This window comes from Amia ocellicauda, chromosome 4 (genome assembly GCF_036373705.1).
Source record: "Amia ocellicauda isolate fAmiCal2 chromosome 4, fAmiCal2.hap1, whole genome shotgun sequence".
Classification (NCBI taxonomy): Eukaryota; Metazoa; Chordata; class Actinopteri; order Amiiformes; family Amiidae; genus Amia; species Amia ocellicauda.
In genome coordinates this window covers 44,710,265-44,735,356 of record NC_089853.1, presented here as the reverse complement: position 1 = coordinate 44,735,356, position 25,092 = coordinate 44,710,265, and the positions used below count along the sequence as shown (strand labels likewise).

Below are 25,092 nucleotides of genomic sequence, written 5' to 3'. Positions count from 1 at the left end.
CCTCATACATAAGATAACATGCCATGTATATTTAATACAAAGTAAGCACTTTTTATTTCTGTGAAAAAAAAAATTCTAGTGCAGATTTGAATATTAAAATACAATGCCTGGGGTTATATCACGTACCCCAGTGGTTCCAAAAACAAAATCATGTTGATAGCTGACTATTATGCACTGCAAATTGTTACATTGTATACTCTCTCCCATAATATCGTGGTGATATGGCATAATACACTATACACTACTCCACAAGTCTGTAGAGCCATCAAGCATTGAACAAAAGGAAAAATGAAGTGTAATCTCACGGACAGTGGAGCTTATTTATTGTGGTTGTGGGTACGTTTATGTAACTGGCAAACATTTTGAAACAAAACCCCTCTGCAAACATTTCACTGAACAATGCAATGCAGACCTTTTTTTCAAGCACAAGGGATCTGAGCTTTAATTTTATAGCTGGGCTTTCTCCAATACAGAAGCAAAACAATGCAGGGGGGGGGGGGCATCTATTTAAAATGTTTCTATTTTAGAGTCTCACAAACTTTGGTAACACTTTCAAATGTATATCTAAGGCAAGGTTTGAGTAGATATGGTGTGCACATGGTTGACATCTCATTCCGGTTCAAAGTGAATGAAGCGCTCACACTGTAGACAACTCATCTCACTGTCTATTTGATCTTTGTCCAGTCCAAAGTGGTTTGAAATTCACACGCAGGCGAAGATTGGGAGGCAACCTTAATAGTAACCTTTAACATCGCAAAATCACAAGTTGGAAAAAGACAGAAACAACCCCCAAGCTAGGTGACCCGTGATCACACCTTTGCGCAACAGATCCCTCTCTGCCTAGACAGCATCAACAACACACAAGCGCTCAACCCCCACCAAATCCGTCGACGTGAATAATTAAAGGTGAGGCTACAAATTACATAATCAACCGACACACCGATTGTTGTAAACTTTTGCTGTCCTCACTCAATGCAAGCCAATGCAGCACGACAAGGAACACATGTGTGCAACCTGCTAGTTCATCGTGACTTTCTCGGGGGGTGGGGGGTGCTTCTCAGGTTAGCTAAAAATAAGAGCAGTAGCAATCCCCCCAACCCGGTTATATTGTTACTGCTAGCCATCTCCACAGGAGTAGCGTTGCTGTGCCGGGGCATTGCTGGAGTTGTAGTCCAACGGCGGGAGGGCTGGCGGAGGGATGGGGGCGGACGTGGGCAGGGAAGAACTCCACTACCCAGAATCCCCCTCACCGCGATACTAGCTCGCTTCTTGCGCTTGGGGAGTGTTTCCCATTTAAACAAACACAGTGCCGAAGATGGCGGAGAGTTAATAGTGGAAATAAAAGAAACTGATGTGCTTAAAGGGATACGTCGAAGCGGGTGAGTTTTGGTTGCGGTTTATGTGTATATGCAGGGCGGGCGATCATTTTGGGCATGTCGTTTAGTGCGGGTGATGAAGACCGTGGTAAGACTTGTTCATTTTTTTTTTCTTCCTCCACGGATGTTCTTGCTAGCTTTTACACACTGTCCATTATCCCCAGCGCCGTCCACGCTCGTTTATTTTGGTGCGGGGGGATTGCTGGCAGACTTTGCGTGGCTTTTTTTGACGCACAGATGTGCATTTCTCTCCCACCGGCGGTCTTACCTGAGCTGTGGCGCCAGGCGAAGCTTTTCTCTCTCTCTCTCTCTCTCTCTCTCTCTATTTTTACAATTGTGTGAAGTTGGTTGGAGACGGAGGGGCGAGCTCATCCTGTGGGCTTGTGTGTTTGTTACTGTAAGAGCCATGCTGCTTGTCTTGAGCTCCGGCTGGCGCAAGTCTCTTTATAAAACAGTCGCTTTGCAAACTTGGCTGTTAGGACGTGTTGCTGCGATGCGGACAATGTGATGTCCATTTAAATACCCTCCCCCCCCATCCCGATTTCGCTAATAACCCTAGTCTCTCACACAGCGTTGCTGCAACGTTAGTGTTACGTGTGGGAAAGCAGTCCACGCATTACGCAAAAACATTAAACATTTGAAAACGTTTTTTTTTTTTCTTTTCTTTTCTGGGAAATGCACAGTTTTGTATTTACTTCAAAGGCGTGTTCCCCCCTCCCCCCTCCCCAACTCTCTTCAAGAGGGCTGTTGCAACTTTATTTTTGTATTATTATTATTATTATTATTATTATTACGACTGCGATCTGCAGACTTTTGCAGGTGGGTTAATGAGAATGCAGACTCGATATTGTGATGATTCCTATCGATTACACATCCTGTTTTATAACTGTTTTGATGTAGCACTGCCACCGCCGCAGATCGCCGAGCCATGTACTATCCGTGTATGTAACCCATATTGGCTGCAGTCCCTTGCGTTTGTAAACCTGTAAAGCATGTATGGTTGTATGTATGTATGTATGCATGCATGCATGTTTGTATGTATTCATCGCATACGCACACTTTGGCGTGCAGGTAAATAATACAAAAATGCATCTCATGGTCTCGGCTGTAGCAGTTTTATGCAATCGGGTTGGTGTCTCGGCTACATTTTCAGCTGCTCTTATGGGGGGAGAAGACGGGCCATTTAGCAGGCCACGACCTTTTTTATTTAACTCGTTACAGTGCTGCCAACGTGGGCAGCGTAAGAAATGTTGTTACTTGTCATGGAAACAGTTTGGGCTGCTTGATTTACTGTAACAATGTCGATCGCAACAATGCAAATGAAAACCAAAGAGACGTGCCTCGTGTAAGTACAAGTATGCTGTATTTGTTTTAAAGTGCAATGCATTTTTTTTTTTTTGTATTATACTGGCCAACATACAGCGATTTGACGATTGGTGCTGCTATTTTCTTATTTAAATGCATGTGTGGACGTGATCACCTAATAAACATGTATAGATCCATTTATTTTAAAGTTCTTGCTTGTTCACATTGCATTCAGTACTGATCAGATCACAACAGGGCTTGTTTATTCCAAACGATGAAATGTTTTGCACTATATCATTGGCTATAGGTGTTCATGCTAATATGGGAAGGAGGAGTATTTTATTAAAAAAAAAAACACATCTCAATTTTAAAAACGTGGTGGTTTGCAGTAGTGGAAATCATTTTAATTGTTGAATGAACAGATACAAATAAGTTATCTACCCATCAGCTCAATCAACATGTCCACACAGTTTTCTAGTTACCTGAGGGGTTGTGTAGCATTATTGGTCACAGCTAATAAAACATCAGGTAGCTGCCTCTCATTTTATAAAACGCACAGCGATGTTAGTCAGCAGGTGAGTGTCCTCTAGTCTGCACTGTTGAGAAAACATGGGGAGATGTACAGCTAAAATAATCTGAAGATTCCCCAGGACATTCAAGACCGCAATTACTGATCATCCATCAATAAAAAGCAGTATCTTAAAAGTAGTATAGAAATGTAAAAATAAATGGAATTCAAAAGAACAAAGAGGAAGTATTTTCATCTGATGTTTTGACGGCTGCTCGTATGAGATTAGGATTGTAAATCTGTTTTGGGTGGTGCATTACCTAAAGCAAGGGGAATGCTGGTGTCCCCTTGTCACAGAAGGATTGATTACAGCTAGTCTAATGCAATCTAAACATTGCGCATGCATTTAAGTTGAGGACTGAAACGGGACATTGTTTAAAATGTTTTTTTGGGTAATGGTGCATTCATTTTGCATTAAATGATAACGCTCCCCTTCCATTGAAAAGTGCAGCCGCATCTGTGGGAGTTTTGTTTGGCATTCTGGGTGAGTTTCTATGCACTATATTTTAACTTCAGTTGTTCAAAAGGGAGCTTCTCTTGAAACATTGTACCCTTTGCAACATTAGCCTGGAGTTTGTTAAACATTAAAGAAGGACTTTTTGTTTTTTCACATTTTCTGCAAGCTGTTAGCTGATCAAGTATTGTTTAAGATAATGGCAGTGTTTGCCGATGTTAATTGACAATAGTAGTTTTTTTTTGTAGTTTTATGAACAACTGTTTGGGGTTTTAGAGCATCATATCTGCATTTTTGACCTGTTGGTTCCCTGGAACTGCAGTGGATCAGTGGCACTTTAACTTTCTTCCATATAGTCTATACATAGTAAGAGCTCAATGCATGATGGAAATCTTGTTTTATGACATGGATTAAAATGAGTCATGCAACCCAGGCTAATCAGATCAAAGCTTTTAAATCTGTTCCTCGTCTCCCTACTTAGGCCTACCTGTCTAACTTGTGTCTTTCTGAAGCTGTGCATGTGGGCTGCATTACCTGACAACTATTTAAGATGCTGGACAAAAAAATATCTCGGCACTAATAAAATAAGCTAAGAGGGTGCAGGCAGGGCTTGCTGATCCTGTGTCTTTGACAAATCCAGGTTTTGTTTTGAAACGTGCTTCTCTTGCAGCAGTCTGGATGGTAATTCGAATTATAGCGCTGTTGCTGCCATCACAGAGCTATCAATACATGTTATTTAATGGCACTGCAATAGCCCTGTTTTAGCTTTATAATTTTAATTCAGGCATAAGTGGTTTTATTCAGCTGTAAAAATCCTGCTATGTAGACACTCCAGGCTTTGATTGTTGCATGGATGAGGTATCCATTGAAAAGCACGATTGTCATTTCTGTGGGTACCCTGGGACTGCAGCTAAGTATGGTAGTGCATTTGGGTGTAAATTTAAAATTACCCGCAAGGAGAGAAATCATGGTATTAATGTAATTTGCTACTGGAACATGGGACATTGTTAATGAATTTTAAGTGGCAGGGAAATACACTTGTGCATTGCAAAGAAAAGAGCAGACTTTTCATCTTTAACCATGGGAGATGATCTAAAGAAGAAAAAATAATAATTTGTTGGTATTCCTATAATTTTTCCCCATCTTCTCTTGATTTTTAAATGATAAAATAAGAGCTTTGACGAAGTATAATTCACGCGAATTATAGGTGACGTGTTATTTTTATTGCCATTTTAAGGACGACTTGAAACTATTCTGCCTTAACATGTCCAGACAATCTGTGAGTGTGGGGGGATGGGGGTTGTCCCAACGTGTCTGCAGTAAGTCTCCTCCACTGTTCCTTGGTGACATCTCCGAGTTCTGGAATTAAGGGGTAGGATGTTACCGTTAAAGGTCTTGTTCAACTATCCCCCCTGACAGATTTATGTCTTTGCAGTCCCTATCTTTCTACACTGATCCCCCGATTAACGTGTTTTTTTTCGTTCGCCTCATAAAGATAGGAGACTCTTAAATCACACTAAACATGAGTTCTTCGACACCGCCGTGCTGCTCCACGTGAGGGCTTGTGTGGCGAGTTGAATGAATGAAGACCCTGGGGTGACATTGATGCATCATGTTATCAAAATGGGGGCTGTCCGTCCCTGCAGCCCAGCCTCGGTTACCCTCCCTAAAAGACCAAGAGAAGCAATCTGTAGTTATTTCGCTGAGTTTAATGGGATGTTGCTGCACTGAAAATGTGGAGTGAACTGGGTTTGGGAGCTCTTGTGATGAACTTTACTACCAAGGTTTATATAGGTATGCATGCATGGTAGTTAAGTACACAGTAGAATTTGCTGTGTCCTCTGTCTTACCCAGCTTCAGTGTTTAGAGGCAGAATGAACTGTTGTTCTGTTTTGTAGCACAGGGGGCCCCTCTCCAGAGTGTCACTTTGCATTAAAAATGAGTTAATCTTCTATGAGTTTCATTGATTTCAGGGGGGGAAAAAAAACTTTCCCCCTTCTTTTTTCCTTCAATGAACATTTCCAAAACAAGTGAAGAGCCAAAGACCTAGGAGCCAGGGGTTTCACTACTCTTGAATTACACCTCACATCTTCAACAATGTTTTTCAGTCGTTCTTGGAAGAGTGTGTCCATGTCACGGTGACAAGGTCTGCCTCTTGCTAAAGAATGCACACACCTTTTGTTACTGCCTCTGTTTTTGTAACGCAGTAACTTGGCTTGGAAGCAGCAGTGGTTTTGGACTCTGTAGCTGTTTAGTGATCTTATTATACTCAATCTGAATCCAGGAATCTGCTTCAGGTTTGGTGTGTGTTTGCAAAATGGGAATTTGAGTAATTTCTGTGCAGACATGTAGCATGTTCACCACAGAAGGAGGTCTCCTCTCAGGGTTTGCACTCTAGCGGTGGCAGGGAAAACTTCAGAAACAATTGCAGCCTTTTACAAGTCTGAACTGTTTAAACCTAATCAAGCATTCCATTTGTTCTAAACTTTTTTCCCAATCATTTTTTGACATTTAAGTGATAAAGAACATGTTCTTTTCTGTTCCCCAAGCTCTTACTCTAATTGAAACCAAACTCTTTCATTCAGTGAATTGAAGAAAATAAAATAAACTTTTGAGATTAATTTGTTTAAAGTTTCAGGAATGAAGGGGTTAAGAATTTAGTTTTGCAGTTCCGTAAATGTGCCCATCTACCATTTATCTACCATCTTTGTGTTTCTAACTTTACCTTGTATGTGTTCAAGTTGGTGGCCGAGTGAATCACATTCTTTCTTTATGGCGTCATTGGTAGCAACATGTTTTTCTCATGATTAATTACTGTAGGTGATAGGCAGTGACTCGGGGAGGTGACACAATGAGACACAGTTGAAATGCAAGCCTGGTTGTTTCTTAATTGAAATTTTATGCCAAGCAATTGGAAGATGGGCTTCACACCACACACAGTTTGAGTTGTCCGGGATGATGGAGTGTACTGAAGCCTCTGGTAGTTGTTCTTACACAGGTTTCACATTTACTATAGTGCAGTTCACTTTGATTCAAGGTGCCCAAACAGGTTTCTGTGACGAGATCAAATTTGTGGCCAAGTTTGAAGGCAAAGGGTTGCTGTGCAAATGTTTTTCAGTATGATTTCTAAGGAATTATTATATAGTGCTTTATTCAAGATTTTGTAGTTCACAGCAACTGTAGCACTAATGCATAATACAAACGGTTTGTAGTGTAATAAGTAATGTTCCTCTGAACTTAATCTGTCAAGCTATATTCTTCCATCACAGTATGGTTACTGTTAAAAGAATACATTAAATATTTAAGGAACAAAAACTAGCACCTGTTTTGAAGTTTTTTTTAAATGCGTTTTTCCGTCTTGCAGCCTACAACGGAAAATTCTGACTTAAACCTAAAGTTCTGGTCTACTAACTGCCTCCGAGAAGGGAAACGTTTCAGAAAGGAGCCACAGACTTTTTGGAAAGGAGCCTGTGAAATTTTCCACTTATTTCCTCTGTATAACACGGAGTCTCTCTCATTGTGCCCTTGGTATTTCAGAAAAGAGAGTTGTCTCTGCTGTGAGGGGAATTTTAAGTTGAGCCACTGGGTTTACGAAAATGCAAAATGTACTACTTTTCTATGATGTAACAGGACATACAAGGAATATGTAGACGTTTCTTTGTCTGGTGTAGCAGTACTATGGACATCTACAGTTGAGCAACACCTAGTATGGTGTCTGAATGGGTATTTGAGATTTTTTTTTTTCTTCTCCTAAATGTGCTAGTTAAGGACAGTCACAGATTATTAGGAAGGTTATGTAAACCTGTAATTTCGAACATTATTTTGTACATGGCTACAGCTGACAAAGTGAGGCTCTGTGTTTCTGTTGTGAGTTACTAATGCAAGAAAAAGCATAATTTTGTTGTGAAAAGTTCACTTAAAGTCTAGTGTACTCTAGCAAGGACAAGGGGAAAAATGGTCTGGAAGGGCAAGCTAAAAGGATATTATTCCTATTTGAAGAACTTGTTGTTGAGCTTTCAGTGTTTACTCTCGAAGTTCGGATACGGCAGTGGATTTGCGGTCGTTTTATTAACGTGGCAGCTCCCGCTAAAATTCTGGGAGTGCGTTCTATCCAGCTGTTCCTGGTTGTGTGAAGCGAAGTTGCCATGGCAACACAGTCCTGCATGCTGGCTCAAGGTCGTTCATCCAGTAATGCTAAACTGAGTCTGCACTTGACAGTACACACAAGCTGCATACAGAGCACACACCGACACCATGATAGATAAATAAATAAATAATAGAACTTGAAAGTGAAACGTCCCTATCGGTCTTTGGGGTTTGGGGGTTGAGAAAATGAAACCCCTTCCTCAAAAAATGGAAAGGAAAACAAAAGCCAAACCTTCAGGGGGCAGGTTTTCCTGCCAACTGATAAAATATTTAACTCGTCAGAGCGGGTTATCATGTCCACAGAAACTGACAGCAGTGTATAGTTAAGGAAGCCCTGATTTTGACAAGATGGGGAAATCAGCCTGGGTTTTCTGGCTCTCGCCATTATTGATTTCAGTTTCAGCCTCTCTCTGTTGATCGTCTGTAGCTCGTTTTCTGTTGGAAGTATTTCAGGTACCAGTTGATTCCTTGACAGCTTTGGGGCCCTTTTGGGTGTTCTCTAAACTTTTTCTCAGACCCTCTGTGTCTCAACTCCAAAATTCTGTAATGTTTACTTTTTTTAATTATTTTTTTTACTTTGCCAGAGGTTTGTTTTTGCCATTATAAACCGACTAGTATTTTCCCTTTGGGGGATATAGCCAATCTCTTTCCTTAAGAAAAAGAAACTGAAAAAGTCAATCTGAGTCTTCAGCCTCCAGCAGCATTGATCTGTGCTCTTGCCTGGATTTATACTTCGTCTCGCACTGCAATGAGACTCAATTAACTAAAGAGGCAGCTGGCATTCACGTTAATTAATCGAACTTGATTGAGGTAATATTTGCTATAGTTTATTGTCTAAGAACAATACATATATATAAATTATTGCATGCATGCATTCATTGTATTACCATAAAGAAAGAAGGAAAAAGACTGTTTGCTTTCATCTGGCACTGTATTACCAGCAAATTGGTTTACAGAAGACAGTGCATCAAGTTAGTCTCCTTTTCTTCTGCAACAAGAGATTCTGATGAATGTATACGTGGATTGTTTAGAAACCTTTTTTTTTTTTAAAGGTTTGGAGCTGCGATAAATACTACCAGATGCTGCTACTTTAGACTGAGCAGTCTGACTTTGTTACAAGACCACCCCCCCCCCCCCCCCCTTTTTTTTTTCACAACCCCTTTCCTTCTAGGTTTAGCTTGCCTAAGTGTCACAGAATTAGAAAATTAAATGGTGGCCTTTTCACCCAAGATGGATACATTTTCTGAATCTGCCTCTTTTTTTTTTAGGATGACCCTGAGAGATTCGAGCATCTGTTCAATTGATGTAAATTACCCCGGTCAGCTCCATTACCTCCTCCCAGACGGCACAATGCGAATAATCCGTTTATGCACATCTACTGTGCCTGCAGATGATTGGCTAACCCAGGCTACCAGGCAAAAGCAACAGGGTAGGGGAGTACTGTATTTACAACATGGCGTGAATGTGCACGTCAGTCTGGATAGAGTTGAGGTTTTGCTCTGAATGGGGTATTTCCCCAGTATTTGAAGTATTTCCTTGACCAACGCAGGGCATGCTCGGACATCTGTAGACCCCTGTATTCACTGGATCTGTGCTTCCTGTCCTGCAACAATAAAGAAGTCGGCAAAGGTTTGTAAGGAATTCGTTTTGTGTTGTCCATGTATCTGTAGACCCCACTTCAGTTTTGTTCAAAGAGGCGCGTTGTACCTCTGTTCGTTTGAGTTTGAGCCAGATCAGTTGGCGGTTATTTAAACCTTAATGCATGCTTGTTTAGGAAAACGCATGAACTCGGCAGGCACCTGGATTTGAAATAAATACGCTTACACAACAAAAAAATGTAACTTAAAAATTAAAAAATAAAATGCAGGATTTGAAATGGTAATTTTTTTTAAGATTCGTAAAGTTCTTGATTGAAAGGAACATTTTTGTTTTTGCAGTAGAACATTTATATATTATGGCTATAATTGCTAAAACTGGATGTAAAAATGTGAAGTCCTATATTCTATTTCCATTGTGTGTCATTCCGCTGCCAAAGAAATAAACTGTCCTGGGAAAAAGTCAAGAACGTGCTGTTTGGAGTCCACTTACCTCACCTATAATTTGCTTCCTTTGTTCAGCTATAATAGCCATTTGTTAGGAATTTGAATTTATTGGAACTGCTAACAATAAACACTTCGTTTTAATATAGTTTTTCTTTTCTTGTTGTCTTGTGTTATAAAGCAGTGCTGGCTGTGGAGTATGATTTAATTCACTTAGAATATTTACACTTCTGAGGAGGGCCTAGTGTTCGCGAATAATGTTTAAATGAGGAATGTCCACTTGTAATCATATTTCCAACCAAAGTGTAATAAAATACACATTAATTGACTTCAAAATGAACCATCCAGGTATTGTCCGACTTAGAAATGAATTGTGTAGTTTGGACTAGACTCAACACAGTGGTTGTTTATTAACAAACTTCACTAGAAGCTTTAGTACATCTTGCTCATGGTAAGGTTGTTTGGCAGCAGTGCACTAAAGCAGGCATTGTCTACAACTGAGTGCAGAAAATCTGAATTCTATTTCCATGGAAAATATCTAACTTTGGTGCAGTTCTCAAGGCTTAAGATTAATCTTTGTAGTTAGTCAAATCTTACTGGAGCGTGTTTTCTCCTCATTCTCCTGTTGACTGTCAGGACTTGCACACATTGTTCAGAAGTGCTCACTACCAGTGTGTTTGAGAGCAATCCATTTCGAGAGTGTGGATGGTTTGAAGAGTTTTTTTCATCCTTTTTAATCCCTTTGATCATGTAGAATCAAACTAAAAATCCAAGACCTTGAGAAGAGTCCATGGAGCTTCATGAGTTCCTCAAGCCGTTTCCCTTTGTATCTCTCCCTTTGGCCCTTATGGTTCTCATTTAAAACCAGCCCTTCTCTAAACTCCTTTTCACGCAGTGCCTTTTGTGTCTTTGTAATCGGAAAACTTTGATTTTTTTATTGTTTTTTTGAACCCAAGTAACACAATACATTTTGGATTCATTTTCTATTTTCCTACAATACAAATCATATTTGAAGGACACTGGGTGTTTAAAGTTGTATTCTAATTAAGTAACATTAAGAAATTGAAAGTACAGACAATGCTCTGGTCCTAGCAGTGTTGCTTTGATTGTTACTGTATACTCTATGCAATTTCTCCTGCTTGGCAGTGCTCACCTGGCTGTTTAGTTAGCAGTCCTACTGCAGGAAAACACCGCACCACGTCCCTTGTACAGTGCATTGTGGGTCTGCCGTCTGGCCCCCTGGCTGCGATTACCTTAAGTCTGGCTCTTGCCTGCCTTGGTTCCAACACGTAAACTGATTGTGGATTACTAGGAATTGTGGAAGGCTTTTCATGTTCTTCCTTTTAAGGACTGAGGGCTTAAAGTCCCACCAGTCTTGTCCTCTGTTGACAATTTCACTTTTTTTAGCTATTTTCTGTGAATCCTGTAACTGACTCCTACGTGTTGTCCCACACAGTAACTGTGTATTGCACACAGCTTGAAAGGTCCTTGGTCTTTGTACACCCTAGTTATGCTAGCTGTGTATTTCGATTGGATGGAAGAATGAAAGCTAGACCTGGAATTGTCTTTGGCTACAGGCCTTTGGTGGTGGTGGACTTCACACAAGGGTGTAAAGACCACTCTAGAATAATACCCCATAGTGGACTGTTGAGTTAAGGTTTATTTGCTGGATGAAATGGTCTGTGAAGAATGTGTGGTTCCCTAGCAAACATGCAGGTACTTGAGGAAATTGGTAGACGCTACAGCATGTGATGATCTCACTGCTGCTTGCAGGTCTGTGAGAGGAAAGGGGGGAGGGGTGATACTAGTGCTAGGGATGTGGCTTTTGTTATCAGAAGCACGGAGGACTGATTGAGAGAAACTGGTTTCTATTCTATGTAGAGACAGACTAGCAGCTTGTGACCTTAAACGCTGCACTAGTTTATACATTGCTAACTGCATGACTTATTGGAAGTAATCGATGACCAGTTGACATGTGTACAGCCCCCATTTGTTGCTCAAGACCATGGCATTACATTGAAACCTCTATTTATATTGCAGAAGAATGAAGTACTTTCCCCAGAACTTAAAAATGAAATTAACACCAGTAAAACCTGCAATGCATCCAATTCGACGCATAGAGGGTGAGATTACTAACCTGAATCTGGATCTGCATGTGATCAACACCTGAGCGCCTCGTCAATATTTTATCTGAAACTGTTGGTGACTTTTGCACTTTGACATGGCGTCCGGTATTGGGTTTTTAACCGTGGTCTTATGATGTGTGCTAGAGCTCAGTTGTGCGTTTGGTGCTGAAACCCGTCCAATTTGGGATTGGTTATCTCGGCCAGGAACGCACCTGAGCTTGTGATCTCCCTCTGTGTAGCTAATTAAGTGCAGCAAAAACCAATCCGTCGGTCTCCCGTCCCTTGCTGTGCTGTACTGTGAGGCAGAAGGAGAGATGGTTGTGGTGGCATTTGCATACAGTAAGAGACCTCGTCTTGCAGCGAGCCCGGTGCGTGCGTATTGGGTGCTTGGTTGCATGTCATGGCTGCAGTGTCTACGTGTTGGAGCTTTTTTGTCCAAGCGTATCGCTGCGGCTTATGTTTGTGTGCCTGGAGGCAAAAAGACATCGCAAACTGTCCTTGGTGCAATTTATTGCCTGCGGGATGAGCACTGAGGGTTTTCTCTGAGCAAAGACAGGAGCTTCAGTGTAGTCTTTCTTCCAAAAGTCAGTGACAAATTTCTGAAACCCATGGGCATAAGATTAAGTGCTGGAATAAAGGACATTTTGTAGGTTTATGACTGAGATGTCCTCATTTTGTGGGGTTTGAGCAGCATTAATAATTTAACTTGTGGAGTGAGCTGTCTCATGGATGGGTCATTCTGTGCCATTACCTTTTTCCTTATTAAGGACTAAATGACTTCAAATGGCTTTGTGTACATTCAACTTTCCCTTAACTTCTCTTAATCACATTTGCTGTCAATAATGGTGGGTCCTGTTCTTTCTTTAGAAGTTTTATTTTATAACTTTAGCTGCTTAAACAAAATCAGACTTGGTCACCGCCGTCCCATTGATCTGTGCTTGGCTGATCCAGAGATTTTTACTGTTGCAGAGAGTGAATAAATCTAAATTTGAATATTGATGTGTTAGTTTGTTTGGTCATGTGCATGTGTGATTTAATCATTTGTGGAACAAACGTGGAATGATCTGCCTGCTAGTTAAACACGTGCAAATTTGAGGAGTGTCCTGTGCTATAATGAGGTGGTTGATTAGCAGGTGAAACATAAACACACCAAAGCTACTTTAATTCTTCACTGGTACTGGTAAAATTGTAATTGTCAAATACTGCCCGGCAGGCAATTAAATGTGAAACCCAACCCAAAAGCAGCTCAAGAGTTCAACGGTTTAGTGCTAAATGGATATTTATTTGGAAGCTGATATTTGGAAAGTGGTCTCAGAGTCCAGAGCTTCTTTCAGTTTTTATTTATGCATTTAAAAAAAAAATATTTCTGTATTAAAAATCATAGTTTTAGAACTTCCCCAGAGTGCAATTATTTTAATTTATTTTATTATGATTGATTTTGTTTTGTGACCAGCCTCTTCATGGAATTTAATCTTGCTATTGTGTACATCAAATACACAGTTGTGGAGGAAAACCTTTCTATAGCCAATTTGCTCTTATAAAAGTCCTATTTGATCATGTGGAATATATAGATCTGCTGAGAATGCCTTCTATACATCCCATCTGTTGTGATCGTGGTGTTTAAATGGAGAGTGTCTTTTCCTCTGTGATGAGGACTTTGCCCCTTCTCTGCGCCGTGCAGTGGCAGGCCAGCTGAAATCTCTCTGAGAAACACCCAGAGGCCTGCTCAGATGTGATTCCCAGAATCCTGCAGTAGTAGGCATCCTACAGGAAGTGTGACCTTGGCTTGGGAGACTTTTGCTTGGGAGTTCTGGTTAACTGTATTGTACTGCCTAAGGGTTGTGAAAAGCACATACTCCCTAACTTCTGACACCATCCTCACGTCTTCTAAATCTCAAAGAGCCTTAGTCCTAGAGGAAATCAAAAGTTAAAGAACTGATCGCTGTATTTATAATGGCTACTGTGGTGTGTTTTAATCTGCCGCCTTCTCTTGTAACTGACACAATGTTTGTCGCATCTTCATGCTTTGTATTACAAGGGGAAGGCTAATTGAAGATAATTTTCCAGCAGCGTCTGAAAGATTTCAAATGTGCGTATTTTGAGTTTTTTTTTTTTTTTAAACAGGCTTTTAAAAGAAAATGTGTGTAAATCATAATTTCTGATTTTAAACATTCTGTATTTGCAAATGCAATTGGGCTGCATTCTCAGGAATATAGCCTATTGTTATTTAATACGTTTGTGGGTGACAGAACGTGTTTCTAAAAAATATTGAATGTGTATTTAGGAGGATAGAGCCACACCCAGTTTTTCAAGGACAAAATAAATAAAAGGCATTCTCCTGTGAAACAGATGGAGGTGAAAGTAGCCTTTTTTGTGTGACACTGAATGAATTACCAAATGATTTTGTGACAGGTGGGTTTATGGATTAGAAAGACCTTGCAGGTACAATCGACCAGACCCAATATGTTTTCAATGAACGGTGTCCTATTTTGTTTGATTCCTGTTCCTGGCAATCAGACTCACTTTGACCAAGACCTCTGCATCTGCAGTTTCTCCTGAGATGCATTGCTAGAAGAATATTTTGTCTGGTCATAATGTACACATACTTATTGTATCCTGTGCTCATTTCAGGGGTACAGAGGACTCCCTGTACTCTCTAGACCAGGTTTATGTTTGTATGCTAACTAGCGTAGAGAGTTCCACTAGTCCCAATAGATTTTCAAAAGAGTAAAATAAATAACATATGCAGCTACAATACACACAGGCACTTCCTTCGCTCATCAACTTCAGATATATATAAAAACTCTCAATGGACAGATATTGTCTATTAGATGATTATAGATGTGAAAAATTAAGCCTTAACAATAGTCTGTCTACACTAAATGTAATGCACGTTGCTGATTTTTCTCAGCTGCTGTATCTGCAGATCCTGAAATCTCCCTCTGTAGTCTCCCCATTTATTTTTTTTGTTTTACGTCTCTCCTTGCCGCTTCCTGCCCTGGGGATGACGAGAGATTAAAGACTCTCAGACAAGGCTGTTACTTACTGGGTGGGTTGGTCAATTAACTTTCTTGCAGATGTAAGAGTGATTATTTTCCAATTCAACTTAACACATTTTAGCCTTTTTTGGGGGGGCAATTTTTTTTTTTTTTTTTAATGGCCTTTTAATTTATTTCTGGGGCCATAATGAAAATTAGTCAAGTCGGGTTCCATTTGTAATTTTGAAGATTATTCCACGGACTACATCCTTCTAGGAGGTAGAAAGCCAGTGTTTCAATCCTGCTAGTGCTTTCTTGACCCAAGCCTTCAGCTGTCATGTGACGTGTCATGTTATTGTCATGTTATTTGTTTCTGTAAAGTTTGGTATATTCTAGGGCTGGGCGATATGACTTAAAAATAATATCTCTATTTTTAGAAGTTTGGGCGATACACGATATATATCTCTTTCTTGTTTTTATCCAATCAAGCCACAAAATAAGACCAAAGACATTCAAACTACAAGTATTTCGTTAATCCTCCAATAAGCAAAACTAACAAATACTACATGCAGGCTGTCATGGTAAATATATGCAGAATGCAACACATTACAGGGCAAGTGTTGTGTGATTACTATTACGTGTGTTATGATGTTATGGGATATATATATATATATAATGTTTTAAAAAAGCTGGCGTCACAATAGTTTTAATAAATCTTAAATACTGGGTGCCTTATCCCAGGGATTTTATATAGAACAATTATCCGGTCAAGGAAGGAAGGGCAGCAGCTCCCGTCTAAAAACAGTCCATATTCACCAATGTCTCAAAAATTATGTATTGGAGAAAAAGTGAACATCATAATGCTTACGCGTTTCGACTCATCTTCCTCAGAGCACAAATATACAAATACACAGCATGATTTACTGTCACATGACAACAGTAACACAAGTAATAGTGATCACGCAGCACATGCGCTGTAAAGGTACAGATTCAGGCAGATTTAGCACAGCCGGGTTTATAGTGGCGCATTAACATCTGCTAGACAGAGACATTTCTTTCTGACTGTCGCGTCTCGATTCTGCTTACCGGTACAGCACGATGTTAATACAAAATAGTTATAATAATAATACAACTGTTGAACCACTTCACCATCTTAATAAAAAGCAAATTATACTTTCTGCATGTGTTTGCATTGCTTTCCAATTCATTAAAATGCAAACAAACATGTATTAATTTATACAAATGATATCAGTCTATATTAGCGGGGGTGGGGGTGCTTGCAGATCGAGTTCAGCCCGGCGACGAGAACGGGCGGACCGTGTGCGCTTGCGCACTAAAGTATCTCTTGGTTGTGTTGGTTATTGTGTGTCGGGTCTCGCCTCATGTCTGTCTGTGTTTCTGATGCTCATTTCTTGCCGCATCTGACACGTGTGGAAGAACGCAAAGCGTCCTAATGACGAAAAATACTGCCGTAAAGATTGCAATTTGCGACACCACGATATAGCATAATATGAAACGATAGACGTTTTTCTATCGTCATACGATATATATCGTCATATCATACAGCCCTAGTATATTCGTAGCTGTATACATCACCATAGTTATCGTTCAGCCTGTTCTTCAAGCAGCTCTTACTCCTGTTTGTACACATCCTCATGTCTCCAATTGAATGTAAATGTTGAAAATGAGTCTAGGACCCAACATATAGCCCATTCATCTTCCTAGATGTGCTGGAAATGGGTTTCTTGCCATCTTTAGCACTTTCCTTCAAATGTAAATGTCTTCACAGGGTGCTCCTGTCGAGCAAAAATAGGTGTCAGACTCCGGAGGCAAACAAGCCTTGAGGGGGTTATATTTTGCTATTTAGATTGGAGTCCATTGTTCTTTGTAATTGCCACTTCTTTTTTTTTTTTTAACTGACCGACCTTCTTTTGGTAGACTTCCCTTACTCCACTGCTCTTTCTGGTTGATTTCATAGTTTCTGCATGAAGGGCTTGCTGTGTGGTACCAAATAAATCCAGTTCAATCCAAGCTATCGCTTCAGTTTTGCAAGTTTAAACTCCATGAACTGTTCCTTAATTGCCACGTGCTAACCTTCAAGGCTCTTGCTCTTTTGACCTTCCATAAGCTTGGTCTTAATAAGTAATTAGAAAATGATTTGAACAATGTAGGCCTAGACTGACCAAGCCAGAAAGCGGCAGGTATCGGCTAAGCTCATTATTTTACCCAAAGCAGAGAGAAACAGTAGCCAAATTAAATCACCACAGAATCACCTTAGAAGCTTTTGCATGGTTATTAAAAAAAAAAATATATATATATATATATATATATATAAGAATCCCATTGCACCACTTTCCTGTCTTTGAAGGACTGACCAAGGGGAATATATATCCTTATAGACAAATCAGGATTGCATGCTTTTATTGGGCTAATACATGTATGTGTTTTCTTAACTAGTAAGTTGACATTTTATTTGACATGACTGCCGACTGGTATTTTCTTCTAAATAGTTTAGTTTTAAACATGTATTTAATATTGTGTACGTACGACAATTCTCATAGTGCTGCAACGGTGTTTGTGTGTAATATATACACACACTTTTTACCTGGTGTATCAGATTTCCAAATGCGATTAATTAATTAAAAGGGAGCTCAGATCCTACTGAAATGCAGTACAACATCCAAGTAGCTGTTTTTCCACAAAAACATTTTTCCTTTTAAGAACAGTTCCTTTTAGCAGGTTTATTTTTTACCCTGGTAATCTGAAAGGTTCACTTAGATTTTATTTTTTTGTAAAACCATGGAAAAAAATATCCGATTCCTCTATTCCTTCTTGGAACAGTAGAGCGAGAGAGAGAAGGAGAGGGAGCGAGAAAAAGAGGCTTTAGATCTTTGGAGTTAAATTCTTTGAGTGGGTTAAAGTTCAGTCGCAGCAGCCCTCAGCTCTGATTGGCTAAGGAAAGGTGAAATTAAAACCACGGTAAACTTTTGACCCCGCAGAAGCTCTTTAGAAACGCCCAGCGCTGGCGTGGAACAGAATTCTTTCTCTTCCTGTATTTACTTCATGTATTCGTGCAGGGCTGCATGTAGGCTACAGGGAGGGAGGGAGAGAGGGAGGAGAAAAAGGGAGCGAGAGGGAGAGGGGGCACGGCAGACATGAGGAATGCAGGCTTTTCAACAGTGAACCATAATTACAGACAGAACTTCTTATTTAAAAGAAATATATAGGAGTCTGGAGTCCTCTAACCATCAGGAGTCAATTTTCACTGCTAATGTTTTCTTTCATTAGAGATCAAACCGTTTGGGGCTCCTATCAGAACGATTTAACAAGATTTCACAAGCTAAAATGGGGAGGGTAGTCGCCCTTTCTATTACTACTTTAACCGTAAGCTGCAAATGTGGGGTTTATTGCAATGTTGGGCAGAGTAGAGTCAAGAAACGCTAATTGTTTTAAGCCAATTTTAATGTATCTTTATTCTGAGTAAATGAAAGGCTCTGAAGGACAGAAATGAAGGACCTGCTTTACATAAATGCTAGCCTGAGTAAAACATGTTCTTCCAAAGGTCGTATCATGATCACAGAAAGGAAAAATATTTTACCTTTTATGATTGCAAGAAATTGAGTATTGCTGAAAGGAAGAAATAGAGAGTCTCGTATTTGCCCCAGATGGCACCATCATCTTGAAATCTTATTTGGTCTGCTGCCATATTGCAGGTTATTCACAAATGGGCATCAAATAAGTTGCTTTTCACAGAAGACATCTTGCTTTCCCCCCTTTTGCTCAACCCAGACTTCTCCTAATTAGTTCTTGCAGTGTCAATGTATCGGTATCACACTTGTGTTTGTATTTGTGCGTCACACTAGAATTTGCAGCAGGTCTGGGGAGGTGGGAAGTGCGTGTTTTAACCCCTTTTGTTCCTCAATTCGAATCCTGAATTGAGATGCAGGGGGAGAGAGAATGAAGGACGCCCAGCCCTCTGTTCCGAAGGCAGGTAGGAGTTGCATGAAAAGCAGCTCCAGATGACGGTGACGTCACGGCCTGCCATCCCGCAATCGGCACCATATGGTCCGTAATGTATGGATTTCACATCAGCTTTCCTCTAAACATTTTTCTCCCTGAATCCAATTACTTTACCCTTAAGAGACAGAGCATTAGAGGAAGAGCCCCTGAGCCCTTTGCTAATGGAGGACGAGATGGATACCAGCAAAATAATTATTTTTAAAGACCTCTCAGTATTTTAACCTTTTGATTTTAATATTTAAAACAATGGTCATGTGTGCTCCTGTAAACAGCATCTTTATAATGCTATTAATGTGTGTGTGTGTATATATATATTAATAGTATTATAAAGATGCTGTTTACAGGAGCACACATGACCATTGCTTTAAATATTAAAAAATATATATATAATTATACAATACATAGGTCTAGTTTGCGATTCATTACGAGTGCAGCTGCGGCGTCTGCTGCTGCATCCCTGTTTGTGTGTGGAAATGATGAATGACAGAATCACAGAAAATGTGATTTGGATTCGCCAGCAGAGATCTCTTGTGGTGCTGTTGAGATATTCAGCCTCTTATACTGATACTTATACTGAATGCGCAATGTGCTGTTTTTTTTGACTCTGCAGTTTATAAAAAAAGAAAAGCAAGTATTGCAAGGAGCGTGCTGCCGAGGGGTCTGCTGGGAAAATAGGTTCTTGTTTCTCGAGAGGACGCTTAATTAAAATCCATAGCAAAAACCAAACCCATTTCTCTCAAAACAACCTATTCTCATCCCTTGATGTCATCTATTTTCTTTGGAAGAGTTCCCTATTATCAGTTGTTCATAGCTACCTACAATTGCAGTGCAGGACTTTGGTCAGGGCATGTCTAAGAGTGTTTTTGTTATTGTTGTTGTGGTTGATAGTTGCAGAGGGTAAAATATCCAATTTGCAGTGAAGCATCTGTCAGAATTTTCTATTATGATCCAGCGGTCTTCCACCTGCTTCATGATTTCATTCCACAGGATAATATTTCGACAAATAATAAAAACTGTTGAAATGTATAGTCTTTATTTTTCCAGCTTAATTTGTTTATAGGATGCAATAAAACACATGTGCCTTTCAGTTTGTTTGTGAATCTTATCCAAATCCACACTGCCGTCTTGCATTTGGGAATATGTCTGACAAATAAAGCAGGTATTGTTTTTGTTTTCCACTGATCAGTCACAATTTAGAGGGCAATTGCTAGGCTATATATCCACACACTCCTATTCTCCTACATTAATTATGCTTCCACTATTCAGTGCATCTGAGTTGTTCCTCATTTTTATTTTTTTACTCATTTTTGTGTGCGTTTGGTTTCCCAGCGCATGTTCATGCTCCCAAGGTCGCTCCCGTTTTTGTGTGCTGATCTTGCAGACCCCGTTATTACAAGCAGCTTAAAATAGAGCTGATTCACAGAAAACAAACTAAGAAAAGCCTAGTCTCCCACACTGTCTCGTGATCGCAGTTCAGGAGTAGCCTGACTTATCCAGGTGGAAATTAAAGGTTCATTTGAATCTTGGCAGGCACAACAACATGCTCTCCAGTCGGGTGGACAGGTGTATTCTGTCTCTTAACTCAGCGTGGCTTCCATTTTGTTTTTTTGTTGCAGGTGTATCTTTTGTTCCGTATTGCACCGATGTTATCTTTGTACATTTACATCTTCATCAATGAGTTTAAGCAGAGTTATTCACTAGCTGTATGGAACATTACGTTTCCCTAAAACTCAAGCTCTCTTAATGTCGTCCTGACCCTTAGATTCCGCAGTAGAATGTTAATGGGGAAAAATGTTATTTTCCTCATGATTCTCTAACTGGAACATTTGGAATTCTTGGCGTCCTTTTTTGATTAATCTGAGGTGGTTTTTATTATTCATTTAATTGTTATTTCAGTGGTATGGATTGAGTATGCTTTTACAGGCTGCCAGAGGAGAGACTGCCATCCCTGACTTTGCTGTATGTTGGTTGAGTATTGGTGTAGAAAACCATTCTGCATTTTCTTGAATAACCTAATGAATTATGTTTTAGGCACTCACATTGGCTGTGATTGCCAAATATCACATTCTGGAGTGTAATTATGAATTACTTTCAAATAAGCAAATGCATCCGTCTCAACCCTTCCAATCCAACAAGTTGCACTGTAACCCCCAACTGCTTATGTGACCGAGCTCTGTGTTTGGCACTGATTTCATATTCCCGATTTCAAAGCTCTACATTCCAGTATTTATTCCCACTAAACCAAATGAACCACATGAACAGAACACTAACTAAATACTCTTCTACTCTTCATGAGCTGTAACTATTCAATTAACACCCCTTGGAATAGCAGCTCTTATCTGAAACACTACATATTAACCTCAAGTTTTTCTTTTCAAAGGAAGAGGGTGTTTTGTATCAGAAATAGTGCTTGCCAGTCAGTGCTGTGTGATGCACAGATCAGTGTCATGGTGCAACTTTGTATTAAAGGGGAACTCCACCGAAAATCCATAATTTGGCCGGTTATTCTATAGAAAGTGGAAACATTCTGTGGAGTGGGCTTTTCATGTCCAGCTCATTCTACACTGCAGTCCCTCGATTCAGATAATCATGTAAAATAATAGCGACAGTTCTTTGTGGTGAATAACTTTTTTATGAATCCAAAACAATGATTCTTTTTTAAAAACAGGGTGATGGTTAATAAAATGTACTTTTTTTTTTTTTTTTAAGGATTTTTGTCATTGACTTCCAGCAAAGCAGCACCAGAGTTAGCACCTGCGTGACATCATGGCCTATTTCTCGATCTCTGATTTCTGGTACATAGAATGAGCTGGACATGAAAATCTCACTCTACAGAATGTGTTTCTACTTATATAATAACCTGAGAAATCATGGATTTTCATTGGAGTTCCCCTTTTTAAGGTGATTGAGACCAGTATTTTGAAATCGCTTAGTTATGCTTCGGATTGTGAAATGTTATGGGAATATTGAAACAAATGCCTTATGTCATCATGGTATTTCATTTTTTGTTTTTCTTCCTGTAGGACTAAGATCTTTAAGATAACCCTGTATGCTATTCCATAGTAAACTATATGAATTGTATTTTTATAGTTGCTTCTTAAAATGCTCAGTAGCAAAAGATCTCAACCTTCCCTTTTTTTCTACCTAACTTCCGAAATAATATGAGATGAGAAACATTGATTCATTATTTTGAAAGGGGGGGGGAACAGCACAAGAAGCTGCATAAATTAGGTGTATGGTAGTGGCGGGGGGTGGGGGTGGAGGGAAATTGATTAAGTGCAATCTCAAGATTTGAAGTAAATTAGTGAGATATTAACAAAAGGTAAACCCAAACTTTTAAAACAAATACTTATCTTTTTAGCATGCACCCCTGTAAAAGTGACACATTTGCTAGATCTTATTTGCTGCTATTTGGCAACCAACAGTGGGGGAAATTAACTCTGTGGTGCTTGAACGGAAATGCACATTTGCGTTATGATCTTCTCTTTTGTCATTTTGTTAAAAGCCTGCTCTAGGCCTCGGTGGTAGTTACAGCTGCTGTATGTGGCAGTCTCCCTCTCTCTTTGTGCTGTGCTTGCACAACTGGCATTGACAAACTCAGTCAGGAGTCACTTGAAAACGCAAGCAACTGCGAACCCAAACAGGGTGGGCAGGATGCATTGATTGACCTTATTACAGTAATTAGGTCTGAGCTCCCACACGAGCGGCAGTTTCCCCCCCGCTTTTATAGAGGTATAAAATTGCTACCTCGTCTGCAGTTTCATTCACATCCTATAATTAGATTATAAATAGTTGCACCAAATGTTTTGAAACAGTATAATTTTCAGCAAAGGGGTATAATTTTCCATTTTTTGATTGAGAATCGTTAACTAAAGCCTTAAATTACAGCTCTCTTGCGTCGAGAAAAACATAGCCTGGTTTTCTTTACAGTACACATCGCATTCACACGCGCTCGCACACTCCTGAGGATAACCCTCGGAATATGACAACAGTTTCAGCTTTAAGTCAATATTTGTACCTCTATAAAAGCTCTTGAGAGGTTGAGGGGAAAGCTTACTGGTGAATTGCATAGGGATGCACACTGCCCTTCAATTGGAAGCGCAAACGTGTTGTTTTTGTAAGCAGTCCTGGTAAAATCCATCATTGAAGAACAGCTACAGTTTGGGAGACAGTTTAAATAAAGCCACTCCCCTCTTCCAAAAACAAGCCAATTATAGTTAAGCGTAAGATACTGCCCCTGATCATATGTGCTAAATCAAACCCAATGCTGTTGTCTTGCAGGATTTTCCATAGGGAGAATATAGGAAGGATATTGCATGAGAAAGTGAACATCTAAAATTGCTGAATGTGAATTGCTTTGTCCAATGGACTATTTTGGTGCTCTAATAAATCAAATTGCAGCATCCTTCAGTTTACATGTAATGAGACTGGTCATATTTTGTGTATCAGGTTTTATTTTGTGGGTTATTCACAAGGTGCTCTACTCTAACGCAAAGCATGTAATGGATACACAAGGAAGTATTCAGCAGTGGGTAAATATTAATTTATGTGGATATCCTGTTCACATGCAAATCGAAAGGTTTTTCTCTCTCAACTATAACCACCAGAACCATTTGATTATAGTATTTTCGAACTTCAAATCACTACAAACGAATAACTTCCGGTTGCAACTGCAATTTTGAATTTATGTATTATGTAAATATTTATATTTGTCCCATTCAAAATGTATCTACTGAAACCTTGTCCACATCTTACACCGACATAAATACACTTTTTTTTTTTTTTTTTTTTTACTTCTTTCAGGACAAAGAAATAAGTTAGGGGGCTTCTCTAGAGAAACTAGACTAAATAATTATTCCATATGAATAATAATGATGTAATAAGCATTTCACCGAGACTTGCAAAACTATGAGTTAATATGGATATTTTTTTAATTATTCTTCTCCTTGATGCCAAATTAATAAGTTGTTTAACTTTTTATGTTTTTATGTTCTCTTCATTTATGGAAACGTTGTCCTGTATTAGAAGCCAAATGTAACTGATACGCTGTACTTTGACTGTCTTGCCCTTATTTGGGTAGTATTTAAAAACTGCTTTATTAGTCTTAGGCACTATTTCCATTGTATTATTAGTTCAGTTGTACAATAAATCCTCTTATCAGTTCAGAGTTTTTGACTGGAATCAATCGTGACCTATGGCTGTTCCTTTGTACTCCAGATTTGTGAATTGTAATAAACAAGATTTCTTACCACCTTCACTAGTTTTAGTCAACCTACAAATGGCTTTCTTAGGGATGTTACTGTGATTTGGTTTGTTGCAAAGAGAAGGAGCCCCCTTTCCAAGTGGAATGGCTTTGTTGCCTTACTGCCAATAATAAAAATCTCAATTTCATGGGTCTGTTTTAAAGATGTGAGATTTCATACCTTCTGGTGGGAGTTTCTAAAGCTCAGACCTTAGACAGATTAAGTAAGTAAGTCTTATTAATAAGACTGTAATAACCCTGCACTAACGCACCTGTGGCTGCCTTTATTTTCCCATAACAAGGTGATGGGTGAATCACGATCTGCAATATATATTTTTAAACATCTCTTTTGTAATGCATTCCAGATTAGTTCTGAAATCAGCATGTGGAGGTGGCCCTGTTCTATCAAACAAAATGTATATTTATGACTAGAGCAGCTTCACTGAGGTTACTGGCTATGTGCAGACAATCAAGTGCAATCTTTGGAAATCTAACTGCCTGAAGATACTTAATGCGAGCGATCTTAAAGGCTCTTGATGTACACAGGAGGAGTAATGAGAAATTCTTAGTAGCGATTCTTGGAACGTTATTCGTTTTTTTTTTTTTTTACCCCTGTTTACTCCCAAGACCTCTGTAAACTATAACAACCTGTTGCACATTCAGAAATGGCTAACCCACCGTAGCGCCAAAAAGGGGGACTGCGGTTCATTTTCTAATTATTTTTTGAAAATGAACTAACTTATTGTGTGCAAAATAGGTGCTTTTATGTTTTGGTTTCTGCTGTTGTTTTAATGAAAGCAGGTATTGTTTGCATCAGTGGGCTTTGATGTTGATGGGT

General features: G+C 39.4%; 1 protein-coding gene across 14 annotated transcripts in view; it reads left to right on the top strand.

Moving 5' to 3' along the window:
* Positions 1–1,236: 1,236 nt before the first annotated feature.
* ncoa3 (nuclear receptor coactivator 3) overlaps positions 1,237–25,092 on the top strand; it is a 57,837-nt gene continuing 33,981 nt past the window's right edge. For 12 of the 14 annotated variants that reach the window (XM_066702481.1, XM_066702480.1, XM_066702475.1 and 9 more), the window contains exon 1: positions 1,238–1,379. The gene's annotated coding sequence lies outside the window, so the exon portion shown is untranslated. Of the gene's footprint in view, positions 1,380–25,092 lie in introns of all 14 variants that reach the window. The other 2 variants (XM_066702484.1, XM_066702483.1) reach the window with 1 other exon arrangement.